The 23730-nt window shown below is 35.0% G+C and overlaps 1 protein-coding gene across 3 annotated transcripts in view; it reads right to left on the bottom strand.

Annotated features, from left to right (window-relative positions):
• Positions 1 to 23730, bottom strand: part of Graf (GTPase regulator associated with FAK) — a 398790-nt gene that overhangs the window by 340261 nt on the left and 34799 nt on the right. The window lies entirely within an intron of this gene.

Below are 23730 nucleotides of genomic sequence, written 5' to 3'. Positions count from 1 at the left end.
AATATCATTAGATTTAGATATAATAACCATAAAAAAATCCAAATCATGTGTGGCAAAATGAATACAACGTAAAACCGATCGAACTAAACTAAACTTTAACTTCACAGGAAGAAACTTAAATACGTGAGTGCCATTTCTTACCGTTTCTGAAATCTTTAATGATGAACTGTCGTCAAGTGATAAGTAAGGCGAAGTAACTTACCTGGAACAAGATAAAAAATACATAAGTTTAAGAATGCAATAAAAAGAAAATGTAGACAAACTGAAAAACAAACTCCTAAGGCTGGAAATAGAGCGACGCGTCCGTCAGTCGATTGCGGTAATATGTAGGTGAATGAATGAAGAGGGACCATCGGTCCGGCTCGTCGATCGACCGGAGATACGCGTGGCACTATTTGCAGCCTTACACAGGGAACATCAGAAGGGAAATTTGGATATAGTAAAGTGGAAAATACTTAGCCAATGGCCAAATCCACAACATGTGCACTAAGGATCAAAAATATTAAACTTATTCAATAAAATTGTGCTATTATAATAAAAAGGATATCTAAAAAAAAGAATATATTGATAATAAATAAAAGTCATGACTGCGATTTTTAAATCCATCAAGTCTGTCAGAGAGTAGATTCCAGATTGCCAGGCCTATCGATCCGGCTCGAAGGACCACTGAGTGTTATTTCTGGGTCATTAATATGCCACCTATTAATGCATCTTGTAATCAAGGGCTTATCTGTAGATTGTTTTCAATTAGCTTCAAACAGGAGGAAGCCTCTGTGAAGATGCTGTGTGGGTTCTTTTAAAGGAACGATTTAACCAGTTTGAAGGGACCCATATTGTAGGAGGGATTAAATATAAAAGCGGGAAAATCAATTAGTAAAAAGACCCGTTCACTTGAGAAAAATGTCATTCGTATTATATATAATAATGTTGTCTTTAAGGAAACCTTGTGAAGGTATTTTTGGGGAAGAGAAGAAGTTTATCTGGGTCTCGAAGAGATGTGAAAACATGATTGAGGTTGAAAATACAAAATCCATGGTTGACATGCGACAATTATCTATGTGCAAAGGTCGGTCAATTAAACAAAAGCTTTACAAAATATCAATTACATTATTTCGCATTTCAATGCGATTTCAACGGACACGACGACAAATAAATGGCACAAACGTCAATTGAGCTGATTATACAAAAACTCAACGGTAAATACTCGCCGGTATAAAGCGAACAAAAAACCTTGTAATGCAACATTTTCGTGTTATGTGGCAATAACGCAAATGTTGACCTGCCGGCCAATATAATAAAAATAAATCTTTTGTAAAATATTTAAATTATTAATCTAAAATTAATACTGATGATTTCATACTGAAAAACTTTAGAACGCCAAATTTGTGGTTAGATTGCGAAACCAAACATGATGACATTTCAGTTGATACGAATCATAATGTTAAATAAGTCATACTGAGAAAACAATGTGGAAAGTGTTTATTATAGAACACCGAATATTTTCATGAAGACTGAAGTCCTGTGGTTAAAAACTTATTCATTATATATATATATATAGCATATTTTTAGATCGTACCAGAATGGTAAAAACTCTCAGTATTGCCCTGAACGAAGAAAATGAGTATTTATAATTTATTAAAAATTTATTCAAATTATTGGCGATCCGGTTAAAAACACGATTGCAGCCCGTTTCCTAATAAACTTTTAGTAAATTCCTAGTATACACAGAACACTTGTTCATGCACCTGAACTTGCCTTGATAATATATGTATAACGACGAAATATTAGGATTTTTATGAATACGTGTTCCGACATCGTGATAATAGATTCGTACTTTAGTAAAAGTTTACCAGGAAAACTACCAATTCATTCCTTAAATCAGGTAATCAATAATTTGACGATATTCTTAATAAATTAGCAATACTCATTTGTTTTCTCAAAATTGCTCTAGGGGTTAAGTACAGTCGATAAGTTATAAAATTAAGATTGAATTTTTCCGGGAATGATTTATTTGTACTTAACACCTAGAGCAATTTTGAGAGAAATATCTCTTTAAATTGCTCTAGGGGTAAAGTACAGTTGATAAGTGATAAAAGTAGGATTGAATTTTTCCGGGAATGATGGATTTGGCCGTACTATTACCAAACTTATCAGTTAATCAGTAAGTCATCCCAATCGGAAATGGGCGGTGCGAAATTGTTTTCCAAACAACCCGCTTTAAAAATGTAAATTAGGTCCGGCATCGGCACTATGGACAGGATGCGACAGTAACAATGCCATGAATGGGGACAGTTCACTATTACTGCACTATGCCGGGTTTCATCAATGGAGGACGGACGTACTTTGAGACCATCATCATCATCGTCATCACGTGAATGTGGATGGATATAAAGGTATATTATGTTGAAGGCGTAAGAAAAAGCGAGGATTTGTGACGATGACGAAAAGATCAAAACGGTATTATATTGATAAACGCATAAATTTGTTTTTGACCACTTTCATTTTTTTTTATATTAACTCCACACAGGAGGCCCTGAAGAAAATGATTTCCCTCAGGGCCTATGTCATCTTTGGGGATGCTGTGTGGAGGGTCTTTTTGTGGAGAGGAAGGAGTGAACATGGGTCTTGAAGAGTCCCATGTTGTAGGAGGGAGGAAACACAGAGGCCGGCAGTTCGTTCCACAGCCGAGCTGTTGAACTTAAGAACGAATCGTAGAAGCGACCCGTTCTCATGTGACAAATGTCAACCGTGTACAAATGTTGGGCGCGCGTTTGGCGTGTATCCCGACTACGCACCGGTGCCGAAGGGATCAATGACGCTAGTTCCTCAGAGCATCTTCCATTGTAATACCGATAGAACAAGGACAGCATACCTACCTGACGCCTGTGCTCTAAAGATTGCAGTCCGCTTGTTAAGATTGGGGAATCTATCAAACGGACCGCCCGTTTTTGCACATAGTCAAGGGTTTTTTTCAGGTATTTAGGGGCTCCGGACCAGAGATGGCTGCCAAATTCGACAGTAGGGCGCACTTGCGATTTGTACAGGGTCAGCAGTTGTGTACTATTAAAGTATCTGCGGGCCCTGTACAGTACGCCCAGCTTCTGAGAAGCCAGCTTTACTCTGGCTTCGATGGAGCCCCCATACCTGAGCTGGTCACTTATAGTTACACCAAGCATATCAATGGACTTTAATTATCAGGTATGGCATACTAAGCTGGGGCGGTGAAGCAAAAACTATATCCGTTAGCCAAGGCACAAAAAGCTGTAATAAGAGTGATGGATAAAAAACCTTATATGTATCCATCGACACCCTTATTTAAGGAAACAAAATTATTAGACGTAAGACAGATTTATATACATGCACTCATAATGTACTATACGAACAATCCCAAGCTTCATAGTCTTGTAGATCACAGTTACACAACAAGACTAACATCAGAACAAAGGATGATAGTACCAAAAATGAACACATCGTTTGGACAACGTTTCCATGTATTTCTGGCTCCTAAGGTGTATAATGGGTTCAAGCAGCAATGCAGAAAGATTAAAACAGGCCCTCTTCAAAAGCAAATAACAGTATGGCTCATATAATGTGGCAGAATGAAATCGGAAAGCTTCCTGAAAGAAATTATTGTCTGACTGAAGAAAGACCATTAGGTGAATTCATTCCAACTTTATCCCTATTATCGTATAAATATATTTATTATTTTTGTTTTTGTGTTACCATTTGTATAACGATATATGTACAAAATTGTAATATTTTTTTTATGTGTTTTTATAACTTCTTATTTATGTTACTACCATAATACGGGCATTTGTCTAGTTTGGGGTATGAATAAAAAATAAATTTCATTAAACACGCTACCGGTTTTGGGACGGTTGAGGAGAGTTGTAGCAGAAGTCGGGGACGCCCGAGGAAGACATGGCACGATCAAGTGAATCAGATTTTTAAGTCGGGCCATGTCAAGAGTTAGAATAATACATTATAGAAGAGTATATGAGACGATATATGAAGACCGAGTTGTTTGGCAGTCCGTCCTCTCTGCCTACCCCTGCGTTGAACGGCGTGATGGTTAGTTAGTTTTTTTTTTTTTGGTTTTAGGCATTTCACCATGTCATTGTTACTTAACCCCTAGCAGCACTCTACCCGATGATGGGAAAAAATTCGTCTATCAACGGACAATAAATTACTGTACTGTTAAAAAAATCGGTCACAACGGGGTTATCAACTGATTATTGTCTTTTAAAATCTGTCAAAGCGTATATACGCCCTCTAAAAAGTTTTTTTAACCCATTTGCCTAAAAAGAGTTTTAAAAAACCATCGAAATGCTTAGATATTTTTTTTTAATTAACGATAAATTAACAGGCCTTACAAAACATCAATTTAAGGATGTTTTATCGATTTGACAATAATATATCATGACGATACAAAACTAACGATAAATTAACAGGCCTTACAAAACATCAAATAGAAGGATATTTTATCGATTTGCCTTAAGATTATATCATGACGATACAAAACTAACGATCAATTAACAGGCCTTACAAAACATTAAATATAAGGATGTTTTATCGATTTGCCTTAAGATTATATCATGACGATACAAAACTAACGATCAATTAACAGGCCTTACAAAAAATCAATTTAAGGATGTTTTATCGATTTGCCTTAAGATTATATCATGACGATACAAAACTAACGATAAATTAACAGGCCTTACCAAACATCAATTTAAGGATGTTTTATCGATTTGCCTTAAGATTATATCATGACGATACAAAACTAACGATAAATTAACATGCCTTACCAAACATCAATTTAAGGATGTTTTATCGATTTGCCTTAAGATTATATCATGACGATACAAAACTAACGATAAATTAACATGCCTTACCAAACATCAATTTAAGGATGTTTTATCGATTTGCCTTAAGATTATATCATGACGATACAAAACTAACGATAAATTAACAGGCCTTACCAAACATCAATTTAAGGATGTTTTATCGATTTGCCTTAAGATTATATCATGACGATACAAAACTAACGATAAATTAACAGGCCTTACAAAACTACAATTTAAAGATGTTTTATCGATTTGCCTTAATAATATATCATGACGATAGAAAACTAACGATAAATTAACAGACCTTACAAAACATCAATTTAAGGATGTTTTATCGATTTGCCTTATTAATATATCATGACAATACAATCCTAATACTAATAATTTATTCTTACAATTCCTAATAAGGAATCCGTACAAAATCACAATAATTCCATCTTGTTCGGGTACTCTGTTTATTTAACACGATACCGTGATAATTATATGGTACAAAATATACCTAGTTTTTCTTAAATTAAGTGAAAAAATCATTATTTTATTTTATTTATTTAACAAATAAAAAAGTACCTAATAACGGAATATAAAACTATGCAAAAACAATTAACACAGACAAAGGGTTAAATCATTAAGCTGTTTTCTCGCAGTTTTATAACCAATAGCTAAAGTCATCATCTCGCGCGTGCTTGTTAGTAGGTAAGCTGTATGCGTGTTTGTCTTATTTTAAAAAAATCGAGACCCGTGACGTCACGGCTGGAAAACTGACGATACGCTGTAGAGATGATGTTCATGTTCTCAATATTATGAATGAAAATAACCACCATCCTAATTTAGTTACAATGAGTGTGGTTCAATCCATGGCCACCATTCAGAAACAAAACATTGTTTAAGGCGAAGCTTAATGTCAAATCACTATTTTGTTTAATCTTTATAACGAATTGGTGTACATTATGAATACCAAAAAATATGCTTTAGATAAATTGAAGGTTTTCCTATCGTTTCTCTTGAGTAGAATACAAATAAAATAATAAATTACTCAATAAAAAATATAAATGTAAACTACTAAAAAAATATTATTTCAATAGAAATGTATGAACGCAAGGAAACAACTTTTAAAAAATATGGTATTATGGCTAAGATTATCTGTGACAGTTTTACTTGATTAACTTTTATGCTTTCTTATAAAATTATTTACAAAATAAATAAAAACCAGTTTTGTGTTTGAAATCGAACGTTTCTAGACTCCGTTTGTCAAGCGATTTTAAAGCCTATTACCTACAATATAAGGAATACCAAGAATATACACATTTTTGGCTTGTAGCTTCCTCTTAAAATGGCGGAAGCCGTGTTTGGTGATCAGATATGATTAGCTAGGTATCCTCTTCCCCAGCTCTTTCCTCTTCCGCTGCCTTCGGCCTCGCAATACACCCCAATTGGGATGCAATAGTTCCACTGTATACGTGCAATCGGAAATCAAAAAATAATGATTGTCATTCACCGTTCAATACTGGGTAAAATCGCAATAAGGTAGTGTAATAATAATAATAACATGGCATTTATATAGCGCAGTTTAGTGTCATTTCACTTCAAGTGCGCCTAACTATAACAAACTTAAAAAATGGTAATTTAGTATTAGTGGTCATGTTCTTAAAATTATGCCTACAGTGTGCCTTACCCAATACAGATCTAATATTATAACACTAAATATACTTATTTTTCGGAATAACTTTATTGAGTAAAACCTCAAATTGTAATATTTAATTATTGAAGACAATATTAGCGATTTCTAAACGAAAATCTGAAATAGAAAAATCAGAAAAGGATACGGTCACATCTAGGACTCGAACCCAGGACCCTTGTCTTTCCGGGACACCGCTCTACCAACTGAGCTAATGGGACCCTATCGACTCGAACCCAGGACCCTTGTCTTTCCGGGACACCGCTCTACCAACTGAGCTAATGGGACCCTATCCCCCTCGGTCACTTTTAACTGTATCATACTTCGAATAAGAACTACCAACATTGTCTTCATTTTTTCAGCTTTTGCTGAGGGAAGTCTATTCCAGATGAGCGGAAAGAGCGATCATAGTATACAGCTCGATTTTACATAGAAAGTTCAATTAGACGATTACTAACATCTAGATCTGCTGACCTTAGAGTAAGCTGTCTATTGAATAGATTATGCGATGATTTATAGTTTTCTGAATAATAAATTTAAAAAATTGTTTCACAAAAGCAATGGGAAACATGTTATTTATCCATAGAGATGTACATTTAGAGGCGCTGTTGCTTACTAATATCTCGTCGAAACGTATTCCACTATTAGAACGCGATAAGCGCGCTTAGACCGGATTCGGTAGTTTTAGTTAGAGCGTTGGGAGAGTTGGAGGTAAAAAAGTGGAAAACTGTTTTTCGCTTCATGTCTCATCTAAATATAATACATCAATGTATTTATCTAGAATTTTGATGAATATCTCGTGTTGATGTTAGAATAACAATGGATCTGACAGAATAACCTAATTTAAACTTTTGTTGTTCCAGAATTAGACAAAATGATGGCCATACAATTTTTCAACTGGAACTTGGAAATAAGAAGCCAGACAAGTATTTGTAGCATAGTATCCAACTATTGAAAAAACACTTTCGAAATCATTTAACCATATCTATAAGCAGAAAACCTGTTAAGAAGAACAATGCTGTATCTATACTTATCTTATATATGTTACTTATTCAATGTTTTCTATTTCAGTTTGCAACGACATTTTCGTCACGAGCTATGGAGACGCTGTATCAATACGAATGAATCTAGGAGTGTATGTCAAGACACATATGTGTGGCGCCATCCTTTCTGCCATACATTCGGTTAATTATTTATTATGTGTTTTTTTTCTCTCACCTTTTGTATTTTTATACTTTCTTATACTCTGTACTTGTAACTTTATACCTATGTTAATGGCACATGTTGGACCGCATGTTTTTTTCTCTTAGCTTTTGTATTTTTATACTTTCTTATACTCTGTACTTGTAACTTTATACCTATGTTAATGGCACATGTTGGACCGCATTTTTTTTCTCTTAGCTTTTGTATTTTTATATTTTCTTACACTTAATACTTTGTACTGTAACTTTATAGCTATGTTAATGGCACATGTTGGACCGCATGTTTTTTTCTCTTAGATTTTGTATTTTTATATTTTCTTACGCTTTATACTTGTATCTTTATACCTATGTTAATGGCACATTTTGTGCCGTATGTTTTTTTCTCTTAGCTTTTGTACTTTTATATTTTCTTTATACTTTATACTTTGCATTTGTAACTTTATACCTATGTTAATGGCAATGTTTTTTTCTCTTAGATTTTGTACTTTTATATTTTCTTTATACTTTATACTTTGCATTTGTAACTTTATACCTATGTTAATGGCACATGTTGCGCCGTATGTTTTTTTTAAATAAATAAATAAAAATGGAGTAATGGTACCTTATTTATTTGAGAAGCGTTCAAATTTCAATTGATAGCTGTTGTAAAATAAGACAATACCTACGCAATATCATTGACTGAGCGTAGCGGAAGCAATATTTTAACCCGACCGTTTTGCATTTCGTGTCTGTAAATTTGTTTTAAATGAAATCCTAAGCTACACTAAAACACTATTAAATATATTTATAATTATTTCAGAAAAACACTACATTATATAAATGTATTCATTATATATAATTACTTGCTACTAAATTGAAAAAAATATACATATAAAAGAAATCAGCACGGGAGATCTCAGTGAGAATATCATTATTTCTATTTTCATTATTTATACAAAAAAGATAATAAAACATTTATTCATTATTATTAACAACACACTTTTATAATAGTTCATTAGATTAAAAGAAGTAAATTAACTTTCTATTTCTGTTTGAATATAATAATAAAGTTAGTAAAAGTGCAAAACTATTTAATATATGCATAATATATCAGAATTGCATACTATTTATTAATAGCAAATAATGGCTTCTAGGAAGAAATAAGTATTATTGTAGAAACTATCTACTGCATAGCATAAGCACATCGCTGATAGTTCTTTGGTTACCTCTCCCTCTTTCTCAAAACCAACGCAACTAATAGAAAGAGAGGTCATAATTGAGCTCTCAGTGGAAATGCCATTATTATTTGTGCACGTATCAAGTTGACAATATCGCAAATAGTGTTAAATTAGCACTAATAACTCAATTGGCGCAATGACGATTTCATTTCTCCTTATCATCGTGAAATATTCAAAGGTTTCCCATTTAGTTGCTAATTATCAATATTATTATTATTCAGATGAGGCGAGAGAAATAATATTTCTATTATGAGAAATTTAATTTCTATTATGACGAATGGTAGCAGAAGTCGGGGACGCCCGAGGAAGACATGGCACGATCAAGTGAATCAGATGCTCGAGTCGGGCCATGTCAAGAGTCAGAATAATAGAAGAGTATGTATGAGACGATGTATGACTGTGGGTGAGGCAAGAAGTGTGTGCCAAGACCGAGTTGTTTGGCGGTCCATCCTCTCTGCCTACCCCTGCGGGGAAACGGCGTGATGGTTAGTTTATTAATAATAAATAATGTGGGACGGATTCATACGTCCGTCACTCCTAGACACATTAATCCCCATATTCCTACCCACGCGTCATGCCTTTTCCTTCCCAGAACTTTCTTTCCTTCCTTCCCTAAAAAGATCTTCCGCACAGTATCCCCGAAGATGACATAGGAACTGAGGGATTTCTTTATCATCATTTCCTCCTGTTTTGTGCTGTTGTAAAAAAAACTTTGAAATTTATATAATCATTCGTATACGAGACAGCATTGCAAAAATAATCATTTCCTACAAAAGGGCAAAATAAAGTGTACTAAATCAAATTATTTTTTCCTATTACTGACAGCAAAATGATTTATTTCCTAGTCGAGAATTGCCTCGTACAGCAGCCGCGCGCCGTCTGGAGTCTGAAGTCAGAGCCTCGATTCTCAACGAAGTCATTCCACTCGAACAACGAGTGGTTCGTTCCAGTGGAATGACTTTTGACGTATGTCGTGTAAGAATGTCGACCAATGATTGTACTTTGAAGGGCGATTGCGAGCGGCCTGGGTACCAATTCTCCAATCCAGGCCGCTCGCAATCGCCGTCGAAAGTACATACATTGGTCGACGTTCTTATTCGTGAGTCACGTCGAAGGTATATACTTACATACCTCAAACGTAAAAATTCATTCCACTCGAACAACGAGTGGGTCGAACTACTCGTTGTTCGAGTTGATTGACTTCGTCGAGAATCGTGCCCCTGGATTGGAGAATCGATACCCTGGACGGAGCTAATTACGATCGGGACGGGTTTTACGCTGGTACTTTGATGGTGCATTCATGTTGTACATTAAAACCTGTTAAATAATCTTTACTGACGTGGTTTTGGCATGCAAACTGGTATTACCAGGTTATTCTATGCAGATCGCTTTGATAAGTGCCAATTTTACTTTCAGAACAGAGAAGATAAAGTCAGATAATTACGTGATCTTCCCGCTCAATGCCTCTGAAGGCGGCAAAACTCTCACCCTTGAAATACGACCCACCGATGTCTTCAGCGATAGCGATAGCTGGCGACACAAAACTCTGAAGGCGAAGCTTAAAGCTAAATCACCATTTTAATTAATCTTTATAACGAATTAGTGTACATTATGAATACCAAAAAATATGCTTTAGATAAATTACAGGTTTTCCTATCGTTTCCCTTGAGTAAAATACAAATAAAAAAATAAATTACTCAATAAAAAATATGACGAAATAGGTATATCTATTTCATCAAATTTTAAGGAGTTCCTTCGTATTTTATTTCAAGTCCCTTTTTATACGAACTCGCATTTGTACTATACGCCTTTGTACAATATTAGGTATACATAACAAGAATATCTGATACCTGACGCAGGTGACCGATAGGGCTCGGTCAATCTCATCAAACTTCGGAGGTCACGTGGAATCAAACATTCTACTAACGCGGCGCACAAAGATTGTCTTATTTTGGCGTAGGTTATTGCATTCACCGTCAGGGGGATTGTGCAGTTTTTTTTGTACTTGGTATTTTGTGCTGATTCTATAACGCTCACCATGTGAATATCGGATCGCGTGGTTTTTTAAAAATATTATTGTAATGCAAGTTCAATAGGGGTTCACTGCAAAAATGCACTTTAGAGAAAACCGCTACTGTTGGGAAGTACCTGGCTAAACATAACAAACACGGCTTAAGCGCTTTCAAGCATTGATGTATATTTAAATGAGACATGAAGCGAAAAAATAGATTCCAATTTTTTGCCTCCAATTGACCTCCAACGCTCCGAACGCTACAACTAAAACTACAAAATCCGGTCTACGCGCACCGCTTACCTCGTTACAATAGTGGAACACGTTTCGACGAGATACAGCTCTATGATTTCAAGTAACGTTTCGATAATGAAAGGTGATCATTTACCGGCGCGTTTCTGAGACTGCTGTATTTACCACTTTTATTTTATTAGCCGTTATTTTGAATAGCCCGCTATTTCGGTAGATGTTACTTTTGAAGCTGTCATTTTTTGACATTTGACAAGTAGAAACTACGCCATTAATAAAAATGGAACGATACACGCTTCAACAACGCATTGAAATTATTAAAATTCACTTGAGTGAATCAAATGCAAATCATCTTGAGTGATGAGGCCCATTTCCACCTCGGTGGCTTCGTCAACAAGCAAAATTGTCGCATCTGGGGCTCGGAAAACCCAAGAGTTATTGTTGAAAAGCCTCTCTATCCTCAACGTTTCATTGGACCTTACTTTTTCGAAAATGAGACTGAAGTAACAGTTACGGTGAATGGATCACTATCGAGAGATGATTAATGATTTTTTATAGCCTGAACTGGATGGTATTGATCTGGACAACGTTTACTTTCAACAAGACGGCGCTACGTGCCACACAAGCAACGAAACCATTGATCTTTTACGATTGAATATCAAAATAACACCTCTTATTGGAAAATCCTGTACTTAATTTTCATAAATACTAATTTCGGTTGTATGAGCTTGAAATATTTTCTGCGTTAATAATTCTTAGGTTACATGTTTCACCTTCAATGAACTTAAATTTGATTTGAATTTAAGTATGATTTTAAAAATTGGAACTGATTGTGTCATAATTCAGACAAGCGATGAAATAGATACCAACCTATAATAAGAAAAATATTTTATTTTAATTGTTTATTTACAATTTTACACGTATTTAAAATATATTTTTTGACTGATTTTGTGAGTTTTGTGATTATTGCTTGCCTGTATTTTTGAAGATTATTTTCGAAAACACAAACATTCCAATTTCTGAAATATCCCACTCGTGCGTAGGTACTCGCAAATGAAAGGGAATCCGTTACTGCTTGCTACTTGAATTACTACCCTCCCATTGGTTTGACAACATAATAAATAATAACAAAGGAATTCAATAATATATTGGAAATAATGATTTCCAATCATTTAGGTCACTTAGGACTAAACTGGGTCGATAGAATGTGGTGTCTTAAATAATAAGGTTACGTGTAACGTTGTAAATAGGAATAGGATAATAATTTGGCGTAGATTTAACGATCAAGATTTCATGCTAGTAACATTTATAGTTTATTTTACAAAATTGAAATAGGTACTGCTTAATATTGAATTAGGCATGATGGCTACAGTCAATGCTATCTTCACGTTATAAACTAGAGCCTGGAACTGCACTCATACCAGTCTCATGAGTAATATATTTGTACAGCGCTCTTGAAGTGATTTTGCACAAAAACGGCGCTATACAAATCATCCAAATAGTCACGAAATCTTTTTTTCCTCAATCGATCATCAGATTACGAAGGAAATGTTGTGTTTGGATAACTTGCGACACGGGGGGGGCGTGGGGACTTTCGTGAAAATACTCCCTGCAGTAGGTACTATCCACCTGCAAAAATTGAGCTTTCCCCTAATTGGTTCCAATTCTATGCGTTCATTGACCGTACTAATAGTGCCGTTTTTGTGAACAATCACTTGAAATGTGCTTATATTAGTTTTTTCTTATCGTATCTAGTACACATTGGCAATGTTTGACTATCCGACGATTTTTTTTAAAGAAAAATATTGAGGGTTACCTACGAATAACCTGACAATATTTGAATAACTCCCAATACCTTCATATTATGGTGGAAATGTTACTTGTGCGATGATGGAGAACTTAGCTATCCGAGGAATTGAACAACGACGCATTTGCCAACTCAGCTAGTAACAGGTCAAAAAACCTCAATATTAGTCATAAAACTAGCTCCCTGTCATCCCATTATTCACCGAAACGAAAGCAACAGATGACGAAATATTAATTAGGCAATAGGTACAAAGGATACAAATATTTCAAATTTTCAACACCGCAACGAATCTACCATCCTCTAATCTTATTAACCGATCATCTTCTTGGCTAAAGTCATCTCCGTGTTACTAGGTTGCTACAAACCCGACATTTGCGATAAAACTAAATGTTAAAAGTGTTGAAGTATAAACTTTCACGATTCCGCTAGTGCTAGAGTTTCTCAAACCATCTTCGATCACCGTTTTTAAATGTTATTTTATATGGTTACCAGAAAACTGTTTAAAAATAAAGAAAAACATTGACGATACATTTTGAATTTCTCCTACTCACCAACCACCCCAATCAAGAGAACTCTTGTCTCGGTGGGACTAGTACACCAGGAGTTTTGGAATACGTGCTGAGAATGGGAAGGAAGTTGGAGTTTAACCAACCGGTATACACAGCAACCTACAGACAAAGGGACCAAGGGGTGGATTAAGCACTATATTCTAACTTTTCAAAAGTGATAAATCCACCCCTTGTGAATGAGAAGTTTGTGAAATATTAGCAAAAAAAAATATGGGAAAAAGCTTATAATCCTGTCGCAAGCCACCAGCAAATAAAACAACCATCTTATGATAAACAAAATAGCATTAAAAATCGACAAAAATATTTAAATTGATCAAGATTTTCAATGCTCTATTTTAACCATCATCGCCATCTTACTGCATATTCTTCAATAATACTTGGCTAATCAATATTATCTTTAAGAGGAAGCTACAAGCCAAAAATGTGTACATTCTTGGTATACCTTATATCGTAGGTAATATGCATTAAAATCGCTTGACAAACGCAGTCTAGAAACGTTCGATTTCAATCAAAAAAACTGTTTTTTATTTATTTTGTAAATAATTTTATAAAAAAGCAATAAAGTTAATCAAGTGAAACTGTCACAGATAATTTTGGCTATAATACTGTATTTTTTAAAAGTTTTTTTGTTTATGCGTTCATACATTTCTATTGAAATTTTTTTTTTTTTTAGTATTTTGAATTTATATTTTTTATTGAGTAATTTTTTATTTTATTTGTATTCTACTCAGGCGAAGCGATAGGAAAACCATCAATTTATCTAAAGCATATTTTTTGGTATTCATAATGTACACCAATTCGTCATAAAGATTAATCAAAATAGTGATTTGGCATTAAGTTTTCGCCTTAAAAAACAAGTACCATTTAAGCAACCCCCCCCTACTGCCCCTTATCAAAACACCTACCCTCCCTGGTTCTACCCAGCGTCCCCAGGACAATTAAATCACCCACTTTGAGAATCACAGCTCTAGAGTAAGGATGGCAAACGTTTATACAAAATGATCGTTAAATCGTCTTCGCTATCATTCCAGTATTCCCACGTTTACTTGAAGTGTTTTTATTTTATTTACCTGTTTGTTTTTTTTTTCTGGGCTCCCGGAAATAATGCAACACTCCCCGTCAAAATATTATTCTGTGTTAGTTTTACCCGCCCTTGAAGTATTCTGAAATCTTTCGACAGCGCACAAATCGTCCGCAGAGTATACATAAATATACAAAGTAGTTAAGACAGATCGATGACGTGCCGCTGAAGTTATCACTGTTTTATGAACGTTGCATGTTTGTTACTATGTCGGCTAAATGCAGTCGAAACTATTGCAATAAATCGGGTAGTGAAGTTGCAGATGTACGTAAATTTAGATGAAACTGTTGGTATTAGACATTAAATATTATGCAATTGTATCCAATATCTTTTGACTGGTTCCATTTTAGAGATACCTAAATATATTGACGTATCCAAAGTAATGTAGGTGTAGGTACCTACTCTTTCTGCTCTCATCAATACAATTATCGCAATCACACGGAGAAAAATGTCTATTGCTAATATATTAAGAATCTCTTTAAATTATCAGTAACCAGATGACGTGTACCCGGCGTTGATTGAACGAGAGATTGAGATATGCAATTCGGTAGTACATTTTTTTGATGTATGTATCTCATAAAGTTTAGCCAGCATTTGCAATGTAAGCGCCCGAATTTTTTTTTACGACTTGTATAAAACATCGACTTTTCTCTACTTTATATACATATCATATGCATGTATTATATATATAAACCTTCGGGGAGAAATTCTCTAAACGACAGTGGAAACTATGTCAAAATCCGTTGCGTAGTTTAGAAGAAATAAGCGCACAAACAGACAGACGCAGATAGCCACTTTATTTTATACTATTTAGAGATTCCGGTTAAAAACGGGATTCCTGACGAATGAATTAACAGGATAAATTCCGAATAACAAACGTTAGGTTGCGAATTATCAGAATTTCCTGATAAACTTTGAGTGAATTATGAACATATTATTATCATGATATCGAAACATGTGTTCATGAAAATGCGATTTTTTTTGGATTACATCAAAAAATCTTTGTATCGTCATGATATTTTATCAAGGCAAATCGATAAAACAATCAACAATCAAGAATATACAAATTTTTGGCTTGTAGCTTCCTCTGGAACATTAAATTCTGATTTATGCAAATTTGTTTTGAATTAACATTCCTTGTTTTTCCCAGCTGCTGTCTTCAATTTAGGTCGGAAGGTGAGCATCATTTTTCATCGTTTCTTATCTCTTCTAATCTCCTTCGCTGCATTCTCGCGACATTCTAACTCCTTAATCCCCAAACGCCAGTTATTTATGTTAATCAACTCAAACCTCTGGACTTAGAACTTGGTATAAATTCATTTATCATAAGTTCCATCAATCTTAACACACGACCATATAATATTGGAAATGTTGGGGATCAAGCAGAACGATGAAATGTTGAAAGCAAAACCTGAAATGTCAAAACATCGCCATAGTCAGGAATATGCTACCAACACGTGCCCTGCATTCGTATATAGTTTATATGTTCACTGCATTATAATTTACAACAAAAGCAATCTAAAATTTATAGCAAATATGTGAATTGTAATGTATGCATTTATTATCAAAAATTTAAAAAACGTGCTGGTTGCATTGTGTGGAAAATGTATTATTACTTACTTCTAGCGCAGACATATGAAAAATCACGGGATATTATAATTCTAATTTTAAAAATACAATAAAAATAATTCTATATTAAAATATTTTTTTGTAAAGGAATCCACTTTATCGCTTGTCTGAATTTTTACACAATCGGTACCAATTTTGAAAATGACACATAAATACAAAGCAAATCCAAGTTTTAGAGCTCATTGAACCAGAGTTACAGACTGACACACAATCGAGGGTTATTAATTTTCAAGACAACCAACCACAGGTATAATCGTAAGCGACCACATCGGCCAGCTGTGTTTGTTCTACTGGTATTCAAAGGTAATGTTCATCGAAGAGGATGTATAACGATTTGCTGGCTTTTGGGTTCCAACGCTTGCGCATTGGTCCGTTCCCGGGTTTAACCCTTCCTTTCCTTAAACAGACCTCCCGCACAGCATCATCAAAGATGACATACGGCCTCAAGGCTTGAATGAAATGAACACAAAATAAGTATACATCCTTAAGACGAGACAATACCCTAAAACATAGCCAGAATTTTACAGACTTAAGTGATGCAGCCGTGCACAGAAATATGCGACGCGCGGCTCTGGTGTATTGGACAGACAGACGTGCAGTTGAATTCGCCCTGTCAAATCTCTAAAATAAAGTGGGAATCATAACAAAATAAGTGAAGAAGTCGTGTAAAAACAATATTCGACGTAAGGCCCAGCGTAATGAATGGGCCTACGGTCTACTTTGCCCTAGCAAGCCAAGAAAATCGATCTTTACGTGGGATTTATTTTAATTCTTTTATTTATGATTAACGTATTCCTAAATTCTCATTTTTTTCTAGAGGGATCACTGGGGAAGTTACTAATTCATCGAGTAGAAAACATTTAGTTTTAGAAATACGTTCATCAGAAATAATTAAAATGTGAGCGTCGAGCAAACCTCCGTAACGTCGCCTTTTAGATTTTCCTATTGCTTTCCAGTTCATCTATCAAACATTTCCATACGACCTAGATTTAACGGTACCTACCTAGTTAACATAATTTTATTCATAACGACAAATGCAACACATCTCGAAATAATTTCATCACAGAATAATAGTAATGTATTCACATTGAGATAATAAACCACAATAGATGACAAAACTGTCAGCTATGTCAAAAGGGGCATCCCTTTGGGAATGTTTACAGGATAACTTCCATACTAAATGAGGCGATTAGCATACTAGACGAGTAAAGCCCCAGGTATATTTTGTGGCCCGACTAAACACAAATTAAAAATCTTTAATTATTATTTTATTGTGCCGTGGGAATTTGACAATTTTAGTTTACAGCTTGAAGAATAATAATAATAATACAAATGGAATTTGATAAACTAATGATGAAAAAAAGAAGAAATTAAATAAATTATGGTGATAAAAATCAGCACAGGTTTCATTCTTTGATGGCCTATATTTTATAAATTAAAAAACAAATTAATATCAATTGGTTTTGTGTTTAATTCGTGGAACTCCTTTTAAGACGATTTATTCATCAGCATTCTCGAACTTTCCGGAACCTTCTAGACTCACAGACACACACTCCGTCACCCAATTTAGAACCTTCATGAACTTTCTCCTTCCAGAACTTTCTAGAACATTCGAGAACCTTCATTAGGTTTTTGGAACTTTCCAGACTCACCGACACAGTCGGCGGGCCCATTATGAAATAATCTGAAGGATTCGCGAACCCACGCTCAGCCACCCCCAACAAACACTCTTACTTTCGATGTGACACCAAGGGCTATCTACCACTATAACCAACGGTCGGTTTCAGTGGCTGGTTGTGATGAAAATTAGGCGGGTAGGGAAACACAGGATTCTTTTTATAATATATATTGGATTTCATCTACTTTCATTTAATCTACGACCCTTTCTTTCTATATGTAAGGGTTTAGGCTCGTTGTTGTCAAGCGGAACATGATTATTTACTAAGAGATGTCAATGCGAATTTTGAATGTGCTCTTATTATTGTAACATCGTATGCATTCTTTGAATCTAGATCACACATAAATAGCTTACATCCGTACTAGACATTTGCTATACATTTTTATTATAATATATTCAGTTTGGTTGAGTATTGTGTCCTCAAATTCAACATCAGATTTTATATGAAAAGAGTCACGCAGCTGTTCCTCTTAAGAAGAATTTTCTGTCTCCCAATGTCAAAACAAAAACTGCAGAAGGAAAAGTTTTTTTACTATAGTACATCTATTTTCAATTTCGACGTAGTTGCACCATCTCTTGGGCGAACCAATCTCAGTAGCGAATTTCAAAGTTCTTTTTTTGGTTTGACTGAAGATTTAACCTTTTTCCCCCAGTGGAGACAACCACGCTAACAGCTGCACCAAATCCCAATTGGGTAGGACCAACATTTATTTCGTATATTAACTATTGTAATATCTCCAATTTTAAAGAATTACGTTCATATACGCGTGTGTGTATTCGATTAATACAATTTGTTAGAATGCATTGTCATTGACAACGAGTCAATCTGCCGAGTTTCAGCTCGATCGGATGTAGGAAAGTGGGTAAATTTCCGCTTCCAAGATTTGCAACATTCATTACGAAAACAAAATTTAAATTAATGTATTTAATAAGGGCCAAATATATTCCTTACCATAATGACAAGTAATATGATTCAACTGCGGAAGAGCCAAAATTTTCTGTCCCACACCTGTAACGTTAAAATTACATTGGAGTAACGTAGGAAGTACTAATCCCACTCAGACTATGTTCCCTGTGAGAATACTAGCGTGTAACCTAATAGTGAACTGGTACAGATCTACAGCAGTCGGTGCTCACAGCTTTGCTCTGTACAAGGTCGAGCTATAGCGTGGCCAGTCGCCTACGGACTTGCATAATGCATGTTATTACATACACATTACGTAGTACCGACTCCACTGCCCGTGTTTAGTGACAAGTTAGAAAAACTGGTTTCAACTGGACTACTGAACAAAGTGCACACGATAAGGATCGCATTTGAGGTGAATACTATAAGATATTGGTATGAAGACAACCTAACGTGAATTGACGTATCGTGTGTGTTTAAAATTGTAACAGTTTTATGACTGTCCCAACATTCCAGTTCCTACCCAAATTGCCCTTTTCCATTGTTTTGTTCCTTTCCTAAAAGTCTTGCCATAAAAGATTTGAAAAAAGAAGCCCAAAGCGAATATCATTTGTTTTATGTTCGAATACTCGCCGTCGCATATTGTTGCATATTTTGCACCCCTCGTAATAATTTAAATGAATCTCGTGAAAAGTTTACGAAAAGTTAACGAGTATAAATTATCATTCCCAGGTGAAAATACATTAAATATTGTCGTGTGGTGATCACAAAACAGTTCGTGCTGTGGACACGACGGCGCTAGATGTACATCTAAAAACTATTAATAATGCCTACTGAACCTTCAAGAAAACACCAGAACTTCCAAATAAAACTAACGTCATTCCCAAGGTCTACTTTTCCCCACTCCTAATTTTCCCTGTGATAAATAAACACGATTGCTTGATTGATCTCGTTAAAATTACAGTTCATTTAAAAGTACCAAATGTCGGTGCGCAACACATGAGTGTATCCATTACTAATCGGTTTAGTAATCTGTTGTTGAGAGTGGAGAGGAGAGATGAGGCCACCTCCGTGAACTCTTCCCTTGTGGGGCCTTCACGGACCCAAAGGGGAACGGAGAGGAAAGATGGGGCTCTCTTCCCTTGTGGGGCCTTCAGGGAACCAAGGGGGATTGGAGAGGAGAGATGAGACCTGGGAAGACACATTGTGGAACCAGAAGACATAGCCACATATTCAATGACAACCCTGGTGAACTTTTTAAAATGGACCGGGTGAATGTTAAAGGAATGAGGAAAAATGGGGGATAGTACAATGGGCCTATGGCCTAAGTGCTCACGGGAACTATATGTAAACCGTCTTCTCTCTATAAATAAATAAATAAAATCTGTTGTTATAACAAGTTGTGTAAAGGCTGACCTATATTGTCATATTTGCCGAACTTCGGTTGGGGCCACGCCGGAATTGAAGAAAACATTTTTTTAGACGGGAAAATCAAAAAGCACACGACCAAGCCACCTCATTTGTAATTTTTGGACGGTCTGTCCGCGGAAATCGTATTTTGCGATGGTGTGAGCGCTGATCAGTTGTAAGTTTTAGCAATCCACGCCTAATGACACACTCTCCGTTTTCCTATGGAGCCAATTACATGGAAATTCCCTTATTAACTTCAACATACCTTTGAGACGTACACGACATACAGTGCTATTCCACACGCTAAATTATAAAACAAATGCAGCATCTAATTCGACAATTATCCGAGCTCTTCGTACTCTAAATAATATTTGTCTTAACTCTTAACATTGACATTTTTTCGGATACACTGCCTAAAATCAAACGTCGAATCATGTCAATAATTTAAACTATTCAATGTGCATACATGCATACATACATACATACATACACACACACACACAAACACTCTGTTCTGATTCTGTCGAGCGGTACAATTTACATGTATATAGATAATTATGAATTGTTATCTCCGGGGTATTCTCACAAACTCTCGACACTTTTATTTCGGACTTTTATTTTGATAGGATAATGGCTCTAATATCTTAATTATCAGGCAGTGCGAGTAATATGGACCCCGACCTCGAGGTTCTCACCTTAATAATAATAATAATATTGGACAATTTTTATAGCGCCGCTTTTGTGAGATATCACCTCAGAGGCGCTTTACAGTTGATGCAGGTATTACAAAAAATATAAATATTACCAAAATAAAGTGAAGTAAAGTAAAATGAAGAACAGAAATAGGTGATATGAAGATAGAAAATGGAGACTCTGCAGCAAGAATGCAGGTGGTGAATAAACCTAGGTGGTGAATAAACCTAGGTGGTGAATAAACTGGACCAGCTGCTGCAACGAGAGAGTCCACCAACAGTCCCAACACGAGGTTCGTCATCCATCCAGGTATGTGTCTGCTGCTAATAAAACGCTGACACAATATCCTCACATAGATACCAGACCTTGGCAGCACCGCTGTGACGTTCAACAAAGATAGAAGATGGAGACTCTGCAAGAATCCTAGGTGGTGAAGAAACTGGACCAGCTGCTGCAGCGAGAGAGACTACCCCGTCCACCAACTGTGCCAGCAAGAGGTTCGTCATCCGTTCAGGTATGTGTCTGCTGCTAATAAAGCGCTGACACAATATCCTCACATAGATAACAGACCTATTTATTATCATATTATTCTCAACAGTTAACGCCATCTATGGGTAATCAAGTGTCACACATGAGTGAACTCATACACTAATATCAAGGATATTACATAAATTGTGAACAAACAAGCACAAATTCGACTTTCTGGTTTTGAAAAACCATTCAATCGTGATAACAGAACTAAGTCGATGATTGCATTTTATAGTAGTGGGACAAAATATGCGTCAGATCCTAAAGATAGCGTCATAATAGTTGAAACGGATGAAATAATCTGTATAACAGAAGAGTATGAATGTTGGAGACGATACGCCCTAGAACCCTAGATAAACAGACCAAAAATAACATAAACAGAAGAGAAATACACAGCAGATTTAAATGGACAGAGAAGATAAATACAGTTAAAACCAAAGTCGATTAGGTTACGTAACAGACCAAAGATGAAAAGTTTGGCAATCTAAAAGATATTAGTGTTATTTAATTATCATTGTTTATGGCAACAGCCGAATGACAAAAGAACAAAATAATCAAACATACGAATAAAACAAAAGAATCAACATCAAAGTACCCACATTATTGCTCCGTAAAATTCCAGTGCAATTAATAATCGACCATAAAAAACCCATATTTAGGATGCAAAATCAATGATTCAATTCTCACACTGCGTCGTGTTCTTGTTTAACACAAAGACAAGAACGATTTTATATATATTATATAAAAGATAATAACATTATTATGGGAATTCACTCGATTTAATCTGTTAAAAAATTATTATATTCCAATCTGGGCTTATCTTATCTTATTTATTTATTTGATATTATAGAAATAAACAGTACACGAGTTTCAGTGATGTAACAAAATACCGGAATTAGATATTTCATGTTGGATACCTATGATATGTTTCCTTGTAATTGGTTAGTGGTATGTTTATTCCTTAATTACCAGATGACGTGCGTAGTATACAGGTGTATGTGTGTAATATATGTGGAGTGTGTATGTATGCGCATTGAACAGATTATATTATTGACACGATGCCACGTTTGAATTTGGGCAGTGAATCCAAAAAAATGTCAATGTTTAAGTTTAGACAAATATCATTTAGAGTAAGAAGAGCTCGGTTAATTGGCGAATTAGATGATGCATTTGTTTTATAATTAAGCGTGTGGAATAGCACTGTATGTCGTGTACGTCTCAAAGGTATGTTCAAATTAATAAGGGACAGAGTTCGGTACGATCGATGATAATGTTTAAAATTCTAATGTTAAGTCAGCTACTAATCGTCTTTGATGCAAAGCTTCAAATGTACATTGTACATAATCCGTCATACTATCCAAATATTTCTTTTTTTTGATACCGTAATTGTTACATTATCTAGCGATTCCGTTCATTCAATTTTGCTATTGACTTGCCTACCAATGGACAAATGACAATATCAGCGGGAACACAACAAGTCAATCGGTTTAATTGTTGGCATATGAATCATCTAGATGCGTTTAAGATTGACGATTGATTTTATTAATTAATTTCATTCATTTAACATATTATATATCCAGCTAACAATAAAAACACCCTAATATAATAGAACTTCCTTCTTCTTCTGGCGTTAGTAAGATTAGATTGTTAATAATAATTTTAGTTGTAAGTTGCTAAATATGTAAATACTCGTATATATGTCGTTAAGATAGTAGTTATAGGCCTTAGTCGTAAGTCACTAGATATAAGTAGTTCTAGTATTAACTATTTAAGAAATATATTTGTACAGCGCCCTTGAGGTGATTTCTCACGAAAACGGCGCTATATAAATTAGCCAAATATTATTATTATTATTATTATTACATTCAAAGTTATTGTTGAAGATTTTTGTAATATATTTTATAAATTTGTTTTGGATACGTTCTATACTATACATGTGTTCCAGAAGCCCAGATTTAATATATTGAGGAATACTGTGCATTAATTATTTGTCTACGTATTATATTAGTATTTGACTTAGTTTTGGGACTGGTCCTTCGAGTGTTTTGCAAAGGGGTTTATCCCAGCAGCACCTTCAAACGCAAACTTATACAGTGGGGTCGCAATTTCGCGACGCCATTCTGTCGTTTCTTCAATTGGTATTTTGTCAAGTGTAATAAAATTTTAACACAAAAAAGTTAAAATCCAGTCTAAAATAATCTTTAGTTTGACGAGTGACTTAACGATTTCA

The sequence above is a fragment of the Hesperophylax consimilis genome, chromosome 21 (genome assembly GCF_061612785.1).
Source record: "Hesperophylax consimilis isolate HC1 chromosome 21, BYU_Hcon_1.0, whole genome shotgun sequence".
Lineage (NCBI taxonomy): Eukaryota > Metazoa > Arthropoda > Insecta > Trichoptera > Limnephilidae > Hesperophylax > Hesperophylax consimilis.
Note: the sequence above shows the minus strand (reverse complement) of the source record. Positions and strands in the feature narration are given on the sequence as shown.